Below are 11,449 nucleotides of genomic sequence, written 5' to 3' on the forward strand. Positions count from 1 at the left end.
TAAATTCTGGCAGTTGTTAAAATTCCAACTTCCTGTAAATGGGATGGTTCACAGGGTCCCACCTTCTGGAGCACCAAGAGTCTCAGGGTAGAAATGCTGAAAGTCTCTGAGATCAGTCAGGTCCAACCCCAAAAACTAGAAAATCTTGTTACCTACTGAACTTGCAAAAGACAAACATGCAGAGAGAGATACAACTAACCAGAACAAAAACAAACCCAAGCCCCAAATCACAGCAAGAATGCACAGAATTGTGAAGGGAGGAGTGTCCAATCAGTGCATGTCAATCCAATGTACCATTCAGGCACTTTGAAGGGACTACCACTGCCTGTCACCTCAGATAGCATGAGAAATGATCTCTGGGGGACACGGGAAAGCAGGAGGAAAAGGGGGGAAAGGAGCAAATGCCAGAGTCACAACCAACTGTAGACATAACTACCCCTATGCATTAGCAGGGTCACTTAGGTTCTCCTCCTAGTGGTTCTTTCTACTGGGCTTGGGTTGGACCACCATTCAGATAGAGGATGCCTTCAAAGCAGGGACCTTGGGCAACTTTTCAAATGTTCTCCGTAGGTGAGAACACATGCCCACCCTAATCCCACTTCTTCCCCCATCTCTTTAGAGGTCAAAAACATAGTGAACTCACCCCACAACCACTCTTAGTCTCCCTCTTGTTCTGGAAAGCCTTGTATAATAACTTGCTATTTTGTACTGTCATCTCAATAAATGTGATTTCTGGAAAAGTCCTGATTTCTCACTCATTGCTATTTTAGGTATTTTATGAAGATATCCTCTACCCAGACTAAATAAATGTTACACACACTTGGATTTTTGGGTTATTAAGTTGTGTATTCTAGTTTGGACTAGCTCTACTGAACTAGCCACGTGCCAGGTCTTTCCCAGAATGGGAACTCCTGACTGCTTCAAGTGCTGTTCTCCACTTCTCTCTCAGCCTCTCTTCCTGTTTTTCTCACTCTCACATTGGTACAGCCGCTCATTCTCCACAAGGGCTTCCCAAGTTGTGCTTAGTTTGCTTTAGTGGTTGGCTGTCTGCTGTGATCTGGGATACAGGAGGAAGCTTCTGGGTTCTCAGCTAATCAAGTGGCCGGCTGCAGAGGTGCACTACCCAAGCCCCCAAGCGGCCTGGCCAATATTGAAGAAGAATTAAGATCACTGCCCTACCACATATGTGAGTAAAATTTCCTAAGCATTTGTGTTCTGCAAGGGATTATTCTCAGAACAGGAGGAAGTGACCTGTAGGTGTGTTTAGAGACAGGTCCTAACCAAGCATGGTTACACTGGATTCATCATGGCATGAACTGTCAAAAAAGTTGGTTTTGGAAGTAAATGGGTAAAAACAGACAGACACTCATCTCTTTGAGATGAAAGCTCATACAGTGTTTTGAATTCAAGGACAAGGAAGGACCAGGGCCAACTCGGTTCAAGATATTTGTTGCCTGAAGCAGAATCCTTGGAGACCCTTCCGTCCTGCAAGGTCTAACTCTTGTTTCACCATCCAGAGGCCACATCCTGCTTTCTTCTACTTCCTCCTTCATGGTGTTGCCTTAAGCAAATCACTCCAACATGCGAAATGGCAGAGCTGTCCATAACCAAGGTCCTCCTTGTTCTGATGTACAGAACACCATACGTGATCCCTGTATTTCCAGAATTGGTGCTCAAACCCAAAACCATGTTTTGAGTTTGCAGACTTAAAATGCATCTGAAACCAGGCATTTTCAGACTCCAAACAGTTGCTTCTGAAAGTGGTGTAGCCAGCAAGGAGGAAGAAGAGTATAAAGAATATCACTTTATGTAAACAAGCAGCTGCAGTGGGGTGCTTTGCTTCTGCTTTGATATAAGATGCACTGCTACAAGATGGGGAACACTTGGCTCAACAATACTGCAAATGAAAAGGATTGTGGGGTTGTTATAGATAACAAGCTACAGTAAATATGAACCGACAATGTGAGGCAGCTGCAAAAAGGGCAAATGTGTTTTTGGGCTGCATTAAGAGAAGCATCAGTTCCAAAACATGTGAAGTGCTAGTTCCACTATACTTGGCATTAGTCAGACCTCATCTGGAGCATTGTGTCCAGTTCTGGGCACCTAAGTCTAAATATGATGCAGAAAAGCTAGAAAGAGAAGAGAGGAGGGCAACAAGGATGATTCAGGGACTGGAGACAAAGCCCTGTGAGGAAAGATTGTGAGTACTAGGCATGTTCAGCCTCAAGAAAAGAAGACTGAGGGGTGATATGACAGCTCTGCACAAGTCCCTGAAAGGCTATCACAAAAAGGAAGGACAAGTTCTCGTTCATTCCACAGTGGAGGACATGGAATAACCTACTTTAATTAAAAGAAGCCAGATTTAGACTAGACACCAGAAAGAATTTCCTCATTGCCAGAGAAGTACAACCATGGAATCCATTACTGGGAGAAGTCGTGGGCTGTTCTTCACTGGAGACATTCAAAAAGCGTCTGTCCAGTCATCTGAATGGAATCGTAACATAGTGTTCTGCAACAGCAGGGGGCTGGACCCAGTGGTCTTCTTGCCCCTTCCAACTCTACTATTCTATGATTCTGATATACTAATCGAGTCCAAAAGCTGGCTCACCTAGCTAGAAGATCACTAATTTACTTTCAGGAGTAAAACAAAACATTTATGTTAGAAGTACCATTCAATGGGGCTGCCGGTCACCCTCTGAGGGTGGAAGGAACCCAGTGGGGTGCTTGGCCCATCCTCCAACACACATAAGGACAGCCAGTTTGGGCTAAGTGTTTTATTGCACTGGCTCATGAAGAGCGTGACTGAAGGCAACACCGGGATTCCTCTCAGGATGATGGTGCCTCACTTCTCCCAGCCCCTTGGAATGGCCTCACAACGCCAACTGTGAAGTCAGTCTTGTAAGCTGCAGCCAGAAAGGAAGAGATGCACTCCAGTCTGGCTCTTCACATTCTCCCTAACTCCCATGCTAAGGTCCTGATCCAGATTTTAATATAGAGTAAAAATGGGGGGAGCAGTAGTTGCTACACATCCATTTAAAATAATACCTACTTGGGCTCTCCTTTACTTCTGTACCTTTGAACTCCTCAGTAAATGCCCATCCAAAAGCTACTGGTAATGTTACGCAGGAACGGAAGTTCTTGGGTTTTTTTTTTTTTTTTTGACTAATGTTTGTGCAGTATCTTTTAAATAGCTGCCACATGCTGGCATACATTTCCATCATAATAGTTTAAACAGTGTTATCCGGCTTTGTGGCACTATTGAGACAGTTAATTCATAACACTGCCAAAGATGCTCTGCCTGTGAACACATGCAGTCCTTTAATGGAGTCAGTGACTGCTTGTGGGCTAGTCCTTTCTGGATTCCCATGCTCGAAACTAGCTAGGTTTTGACCACTAGAATGAATTCCAGCATATCTACTTTTGTGATATATTTTTCACGCCTTAGTTTTAATGAGGACTATTTTAGGACATGATTGTACGAGTGCTCCTCTTGAAAAATCTTCCTTAAAGAAACAATCGTTTCATTGAAACAGAATAAATTATTCAGTCTCACAGTTAGTCATCCTCTGACAAAACTGAAGTAGGATAATGTGCACTTAAGTCTCTCATTGGCTGCAAAGAATCTGCAGATGCAGAAAGAAGAGTGGAAGTACCTTTGGTTTTTAATGCATAAAGTTGGATATGATTCAGCCCATTTCAGCTATTAAGTTCCACTAATTTCAGTGGAAGAGTCAAGCACATGTAAGACTTCAATCCTATACGCTTACCTTGCACTAAGTTCCACTGAACTCAAGCAGGCTTACTTCCTTGAGTTCAGTTCAAGATTTTACTATTTTTGTGTAAATCAAGAATATCGCAAAATGGTTAATTCTAGCTAGATTGTGCCCTTTGAATGGACATACACTGCTGAGCTCTTTTTGGTGGGATGGGGGGGAGAGAAAGAGAGGTGCTACCCAACACTTCTGCTGCTTTTAAGGGAGCAAATGCTATCTCCTGTTGGTTCTCAAAATCAGGGAACTGGATGTTAACACTGATATCCTAACTGGCACTTGTGCTTATGTCTCAAATTGTGCTTGCTTGCTTCGTACTCCCCACTCACTCATGCTTCTTAGGTCTTTCAGTCAGGAAAGATGGAATGCTTGGGACCAGCAAAGAAGCCCCACTTTCCTGGTCTTCTATAGCCTAATAAACCCTCCTTGCCAAACTTTCCAATAAGGAACAATGCAGTATCATCACTAAATGAGCTAAGTTACAGTCGAGGTTGATTCAAATTCAACAGCACAATCAAGAAAATATAATCATCTATTAAACACCCCCACCCAGCAACTGTTTCACCTGTATGTATAGCTAAAAGGATAACCATTACAAGAACTTTTAAATCTATAGATATCAAGCTTCCACCACCCACTGGGTATGAGAAAGTCAGTCACAACCTAGAGCATGAGAATCCAAAATGTTGTCTAAGCCACCAGGCAATAGGCACTCCGGAAATGGGTAGTTCCCCTCCTAGAACTGGAAAAATTACCAAAACTACAGGCTGGGCCCATGTTGAAATGAAGAAAGGTAGTGGTTTTTTATACAAGTCAGGACACTTACCATATTTTTCGCTCTATAAGACACACTTTCCCCCCCCTCAAAAGTAAGGGGAAATGTCTGTGTCTTATAGAGCGAATGTGTGTGTGCCTGACGCCCGGGACGCTGCTGGCCCACCTGCACCACGTGGCACCACCTGGCCGGCACGTGCTTGGTGTGCCCTACTCCGCCCCCCCCTCCGGCGCAGGTGAGAGCTGCGCCGCTCAGGGGGAGCGGTGCAGAGGAGGAGCAGCCGCGGGCTTTAACCCACCGGCCACACGGAGAGACGGACTGCTCACCCCCACCGCCTGGGAAGACCTGTCACGGAGGAGGAGGAGCCGCGGGCTTTAACCCGCCGGCTGCACGGAGAGACGGACTGCTCACCCCCACCGCCTGGGAAGACCTGCCGCCACCACCCAGAAGACCACCACTGGCATGCTGCCGGCCCCATGTGGCACCACCTGGCCAGCACGCGCTCGGCACGCCCTGCTCTGCCCCCCTCCTCCGGCGCAGGTGAGAGCTGTTAATCACAGGTCTGTGTGTGTTTTCAAATGGCAACCCATCTTTTAATGAAGCCCATGGGGAAGTGATGGGGAATGTGCCTGTGATTATCAGGAAGCTTTCCATGGATCAGTTATCTGTTAGTTGATCAGACACATTTTTTTTAGGATCAGTGGATATTTGAACAGCATTACCTTCGTGTATGAAGCTTATTCTTCAAAGGCTACTTGGTCCGCTGTGTGTTCGATTTACCGTACAATATCTCATTTTTTGTCAGAAGTTTTTTTCTATTATTTACTAGTAGGGCAGCGTGGACATTACTGGCTTTTTTAGATTTGTTATTGAATTGTCTGCAGCAGCTCTTGTATAACTGGTGTAGATTGTGGATTCCTTCAATGATTCCACTACTGACTAAGAAAGTGATGTCAGTGATTGTGAGCAACAGAACTTCATAAATTCTGACTCTAGTGATGATGAGTTCTATGGCTTCAACGAAAACTAGAAGAGTACTCGAACTTTAAAGTCTCTCTTTTGTTAATGACAGTGATGATGGTTCTTAATGCCACTGTTGACTGCTGTTCACTTTACAAGGTTGAAATACGGTATTACTGTATTCTGTTATAGTTTATTAAATAGTTTAGTAAACCATTTGATTCAGAATATTTTTTTCTTGTTTTCCTCCTCTAAAAACTAGGTGCTTCTTATGGTCAGGTGCGTCTTATAGAGCGAAAAATACCGTAAGTGTCAGGACACTTAAACACTTAGTACTTCCAGGAGTACTAAGGAGTGGATGTACTAAGTCCAGAACCTTAAAAGGGATAAATGTGTTCTCTTGGAATATAGCAGGGTGACATTCAAAGCAACATAACATATAATTATTAAATTATATTGAATGCTTTGACTTCATCTTGCTGCCAGAAACCTGGCACTGCGAAACTCGAACACTTAACGGTTACAAATGCTTTTCTCTGCCACCTATTTCTTCTAAGAAAAGTGGTATGGCCAGTGGTGGACTAGCCTGCTTTATTTCCACAAATTTGGAAGTTGCCACAACAGTTATGAACTCATGCAATTCTATTGCAACCACTGTGAAAACTAATCTCATGCTGGTCAATGTCTGTATACCACCTTGCTCAACAAAAAAAAAAAAAAAAAAAAATCACTGCCAAGTGCTAATTGGATAGGATCTGAGAATTATATTAAAACTCTTAAGTGTCATGTCCTGACACTGTATTTATTATTGCTGGAGATTTCAATGCTCACATGGGGGTAGATGATGTGATCTTGTATAACCATTACCGAGTCAGATGTTTACCCAGAATGTGGTTTCTTTCAATATTCCAAGGGGTTCTGCTTAGCCCATTTTATGAGGAGGAGCGATTTTGATAATTTTAAATGGTATAACAGATGGCGATCAACCAGGGAAACATACTCATTCATGTTGGTTTTGGAGGTCACATGCCCAATTATGTAGCCATCTCACTTTGTGGTTGGTTTTAATATAGAAATACATCATCTTTCTTTATACTAGCATGTCCCGAACATCACAAATCTCACTCAAAAACCCAACATGTTTCTAATGCAAATCTAGGTGTTACTATTGGCAGGAGAATTAAGTGGACAGCTGTGAATTAGGCATCACTCACCTTCTGCATATGGAGGACCCAGGATACGATCATCTCTACTACTTCTGAGTCCATAAATCTATTTAATACACTGACTAATAGATTGCAATATCAATTGAGATTTAATAGGAAGAATAACAGCTCAAAGAAAATTCAAGCATCTTATAGTTGGTTTGACAATGTGTATAAATAGGCCAAAAGACAGCTGGCAAGACTCTGTTGTAAATATAGGTATTTCAGTTCAGATCTTTTGACTAATGAATATGCTTCCCTTAGGCAAAAGTATAAATTCTGATAAAAGAGAGGAAAACAACAAGCTGAGAAAAAAGCCAAAAAAAGCCAAACATTAATAAAAGATTCTCATGACAGGGATACCTACCTTTTTTGGCATATAACAGAAGGCTTGCACAGTTGGACCTAATGAGTAGATGCAATGTTATTGCTCAGTCTATCAAAGGCATAATGCTACTTAGATAATGGGAACTCTAGGAAACTTACCAGAGTGGCCACCAGTAACACTGGCTGAGGTTAAGAACCATGACCTTCAGCTGGAAAGTAACAAAGCACCAGGGACTGATGTTCTACCTTCAGAAATTCTGAAATCAAATATTGATTGGTAGTCCCCTTTCCTGGCATTTTTATTCACATGTATTGAAAACTGCTAGAAGCCTGGAATACTGCAGTAGTTGTCCCCATATTTTAAAAAGGCCTCACATCGAATCCAGCAAATTATTGCTCAATTAGTTTGCAGTGTGTACTTACTAAATAATATGCAAGGCATCTTTATAACAAGCTAATTGACTATCCATAAAACTATCCTGGCAGACAAGCAAGCAATATATACACTAGGTAGATCCATGGTAGATCACTAATTTGTTCTAGCTCATTTAATAAATTATAATTAATACATTAATTAAATCTCATTTAATTAACCAATTAATGCATACAACACTAAGTGGTGTGTTGTATGTAGCTTTTATTCATCTGGGAGTGCCATTTGACTCGATTTCCCATGCCAGACTCTGGGACAAATTGAATCTCCTAAGTATAGACGGAAAACTTCTCATTTCGATTATTTGCTTATACAACAACACCTGGGGGAAGGTGCAGTGCTCCACAGATGGACAAGTCAATGACCTGTGCTTGTCACAAAAGGAGTCAAACAAGGCTGCATCCTGATTCCCACTTTGTTTAATCTATATATAAACAGCACTGTTAAGAATCTAACATCTCTGGCATTCCATACCCCTAAACTGGCTAAAAGAAATCTATCTCCATCCTTTTGTACTCAGACGATGTTGTACTCCTAGGCTAACCTAAAGTGGGCTTAAGAAGATTGCTGAGGGCATTCTCCAACTATTGTCATGAAGAACACCTGGCTGTTAATCACAAGTCCTAAGTCATGGTGTTCTCTCCAGTCACAGGGTCTGCAAATGGTCTATGGATAAGCAGCCAATTAAACAAGTTAAAGTCTTTAAATACCTCCAAGTGGTTTTTCAATGAACAGGGTCTTAGTGGCAAAATTGACTAATTATGTATATAGAAAACCAGCCAAAGAATTTAATGGTACATATAAATGAAATAGAATTCTGAAAATATTGTTACAGATTAACTCATACTGATGCTTTAAGCTGACTTAAGATGAATAGAGCTACTTAAGTACATGGCAACTGCAGGTAAGAGTTAAAACTGCTTTAAAATGGAAAGCAGAATAAATTTAATTATAATTTTGCAATTTCTATAAAGATCTAAGGACTGATTACTTCCCTACTGTTACCTATTCCAGGGCAACCTATTTCTGTGTATTGTGTCCTTTCTTTTAGCAGATCAAAACAAACAGGTGTTTGTTTCATTGTTTCATTGTTCCTAGCTGGTGCTATTAAAATAAGATCTACAGTGGCACCTCGGCTCACAAACGCCTCAGTTCATGACCAGATCGGGTCATGAACAGAAATTTCTGAAAAAAATTGCCTCAGGTTGTGCACTCTGCATTGGGTGAGGATCGCAATCATGCCCGTCTCCCCGCCCAGCGCACCCGCGATCGCCCGTCTATGGCCGCGATCGCAGTCGTGCTCCTGCAGGGATGACAGGCGTGATCACGGTCATGCTGGAGGGAGGGGGAGATGGCTGTGTTCGTGCTGGGGGGGGGGGAGGAGATGGCTGTGATCTTTGTTGTTCTTTGTCACTCTGTGTCAAATTTTTGTGGTTAAAAAAAAAAATAGTTACAGAACGGATTAACTGTATTTACATTGAACCTTATGGGGAAAGCTTATTTGGCTCACTATCAATTAGGGTCACGACCAGAGTCCTGGAGTCAAGGTACCACTGTACTTTTGTTTCAGAGCTCTAACTTCTATAGGTCCCAAAAGGCTATGTACAATAAATTACCCAATAACTTTGGTACTGGAATCTAATATATATCACAGAAGGTTTTAAAGTAATGTTAACTTAGTACATTTCATTTGTTCTTATTTCTGTACCTTTATATTTTACATGCTAAAGTCTATGGCTAATGCAAATAAAGACTGCCTTGCCTTGCCTGGCCTAATGAAGCATCTGAACTTTACTGTTTTGCTAGAACAGTGGTTCCCAACCTCCTCTATATGCCACACCCCTAGAAAATGTTTTATTTACATTCATTCCCCCTACAAAAGTAATATCACATTTGAATATGAAGAAATCAAATTTCTAATTTTTGAACCACAAGTTGAACTAAAAAATAAGGTTTTTAATGCAGCGCATAACATTCAAATATGAATCGAGCAATTAGAAATAAATTGTAAACAGCAAGATCAATAACTTCTTCGTTCCTTTTTCTCATTCACAATTTTGTCAAAATGTAAAACTTTCTTGCTGATTGCAATCTGCAAACCTGCCTGCGGATTCAAGTGATTCCTAGATTTTTTTCTTGATTGATGAAAGCAAACTGAATCCAAATGCAAACAAAATAATAATAGATAATTGTATTACTGGGATAATTTTTGCCGTATCACCTAGCAGCCTTCCTCTTTGTCTCACCCCCTGAAATACCATCTTGCACCCCTTGGGGGTGTGTACACCCCAGGTTGGTAACCCCAGTGCTAAAGGAATCCTCCTTTGACCCAGGTCTTTCTATTGCTTACAGGAGTAGCTGGTAGGATAAATTGGACAGTGAGCAGCAACCCTCTTCTAACAGTAAAACTAAGATGCTTTATGAAGGAATACAAAACCAGGACAAATCGAGGCAACTTTGCTAACCAAGGAAAAGTGTGACTGCATGGAAGAAAAGTAGTAAGCGGGCGGGTTTGTACAATTACAGACCTTACCTGGTAGATCATGTGTGCCAGTTTTAACACCATGAGTTATGCAGGTGTCATTTTATAAGCAATAGAAATGTAAAACTTGTAATAGTAGAACCTTTTTAAAGTTAAACTTACAAGAATTTCTCAGAAATCAAACTCTCATAGTTTTTAAAGCTATGGATAACCAAGACAAGACACAATATTATTACAAGAAGTGCTAAAATGAATGCAAACAACATAAACTTATTTCTTTTAATTACTCACTAGATTTATATACAACTGAAAATATATGGGCAACTCACCAAATACAGCTCACCAAATACAGCTCACCAAATAAATTTATCTGTGGCCTAAATCAAGATAATGGATTTGATCCCACAAAAGGCATTAATCACCAGTGTCAGGATATTTGTGTTGCTATTAGGAGTGCTGTGTAAAAAAAGACTCAAGCAATGTTAGCTTTGTCACAAAAGATGAAAGCTGATGACAAATAGGATTCTTGCCTGCTACCACACTCTCCTTGTCTTCTGCATAATGCCACAGAATCATGGTCTATACACAGAGCCTAATCCAATCAAAGTGAACATTCAACATGTTCAGTGAGAATGAGCTGTGACGTTCCAAACCAGTGTAGGAGAAAAGGGACTCAAGCTTTATACTGTAGCCATGCAAGTGAATGGCTTTGCTGAAATTTATCCTTTATAATATCATTGTAAACTTACAAGGTTTGCTACTGAAGAAGAGGTTTTTTCTATAACAGGGGACAAGAAAAACAGCTGGAAGTCTGGGACACTCTTTGAGAACTCCAATTGGCAAGGTTCCGTTGTCAAGAGCAATGCCTACTCTACATTCACTGCTATTGCTCAGTCTGTAGGTACCAGCCTGTGCCATCCCAGTTGCCATGGTTTCCATGCAGGCACAGTGCTGCTCAGAAAGGAGACAATTAGGCTTAATTTTATGTTCACTACTTAAAACACTTTCAACTTCACAACTGTCCCTCCACCCCAGTCTCTTCACAGAGCTGGAATTTCTATCACATGGTTAACATTGTCATGACTTGATTGGGTTTTCTACTTTGAAAATCTTGATTCCCCCCCCCCCCACACACACACTTCTCTGACAATCTTGAATGAGTTTAAAAATAAATGCAGTCACAAAGAACCTAACTAGAATTTACACTAGTTGAGGTGTCTGCACAGTCAGTACTGCTGTTGTTATTACTCTTATGGCATTAAAACAGCAGCTCACACCTCTTCATTCCCTTCAGTTTAATGCAGCTATTTAAAGCATTTCCCCAAACTGTCTAAAGTGCTGCTTTGTAGAGCATTATTGCTGAAGTCCAAAGAAACAATATGGATGCTCAGCGCATAGTGTACAGAAACATCTACAAAGATCTCCCAAACTGCCCAGAGACAAGGTATGTTGAAGGTTTATTTATTTTATTTTTATTTATTTATTAAAACATTTTTA

Source organism: Varanus komodoensis, unplaced genomic scaffold (genome assembly GCF_004798865.1).
Source record: "Varanus komodoensis strain SLA01 unplaced genomic scaffold, ASM479886v1 scaffold1, whole genome shotgun sequence".
In the NCBI taxonomy this organism is placed as follows: Eukaryota; Metazoa; Chordata; class Lepidosauria; order Squamata; family Varanidae; genus Varanus; species Varanus komodoensis.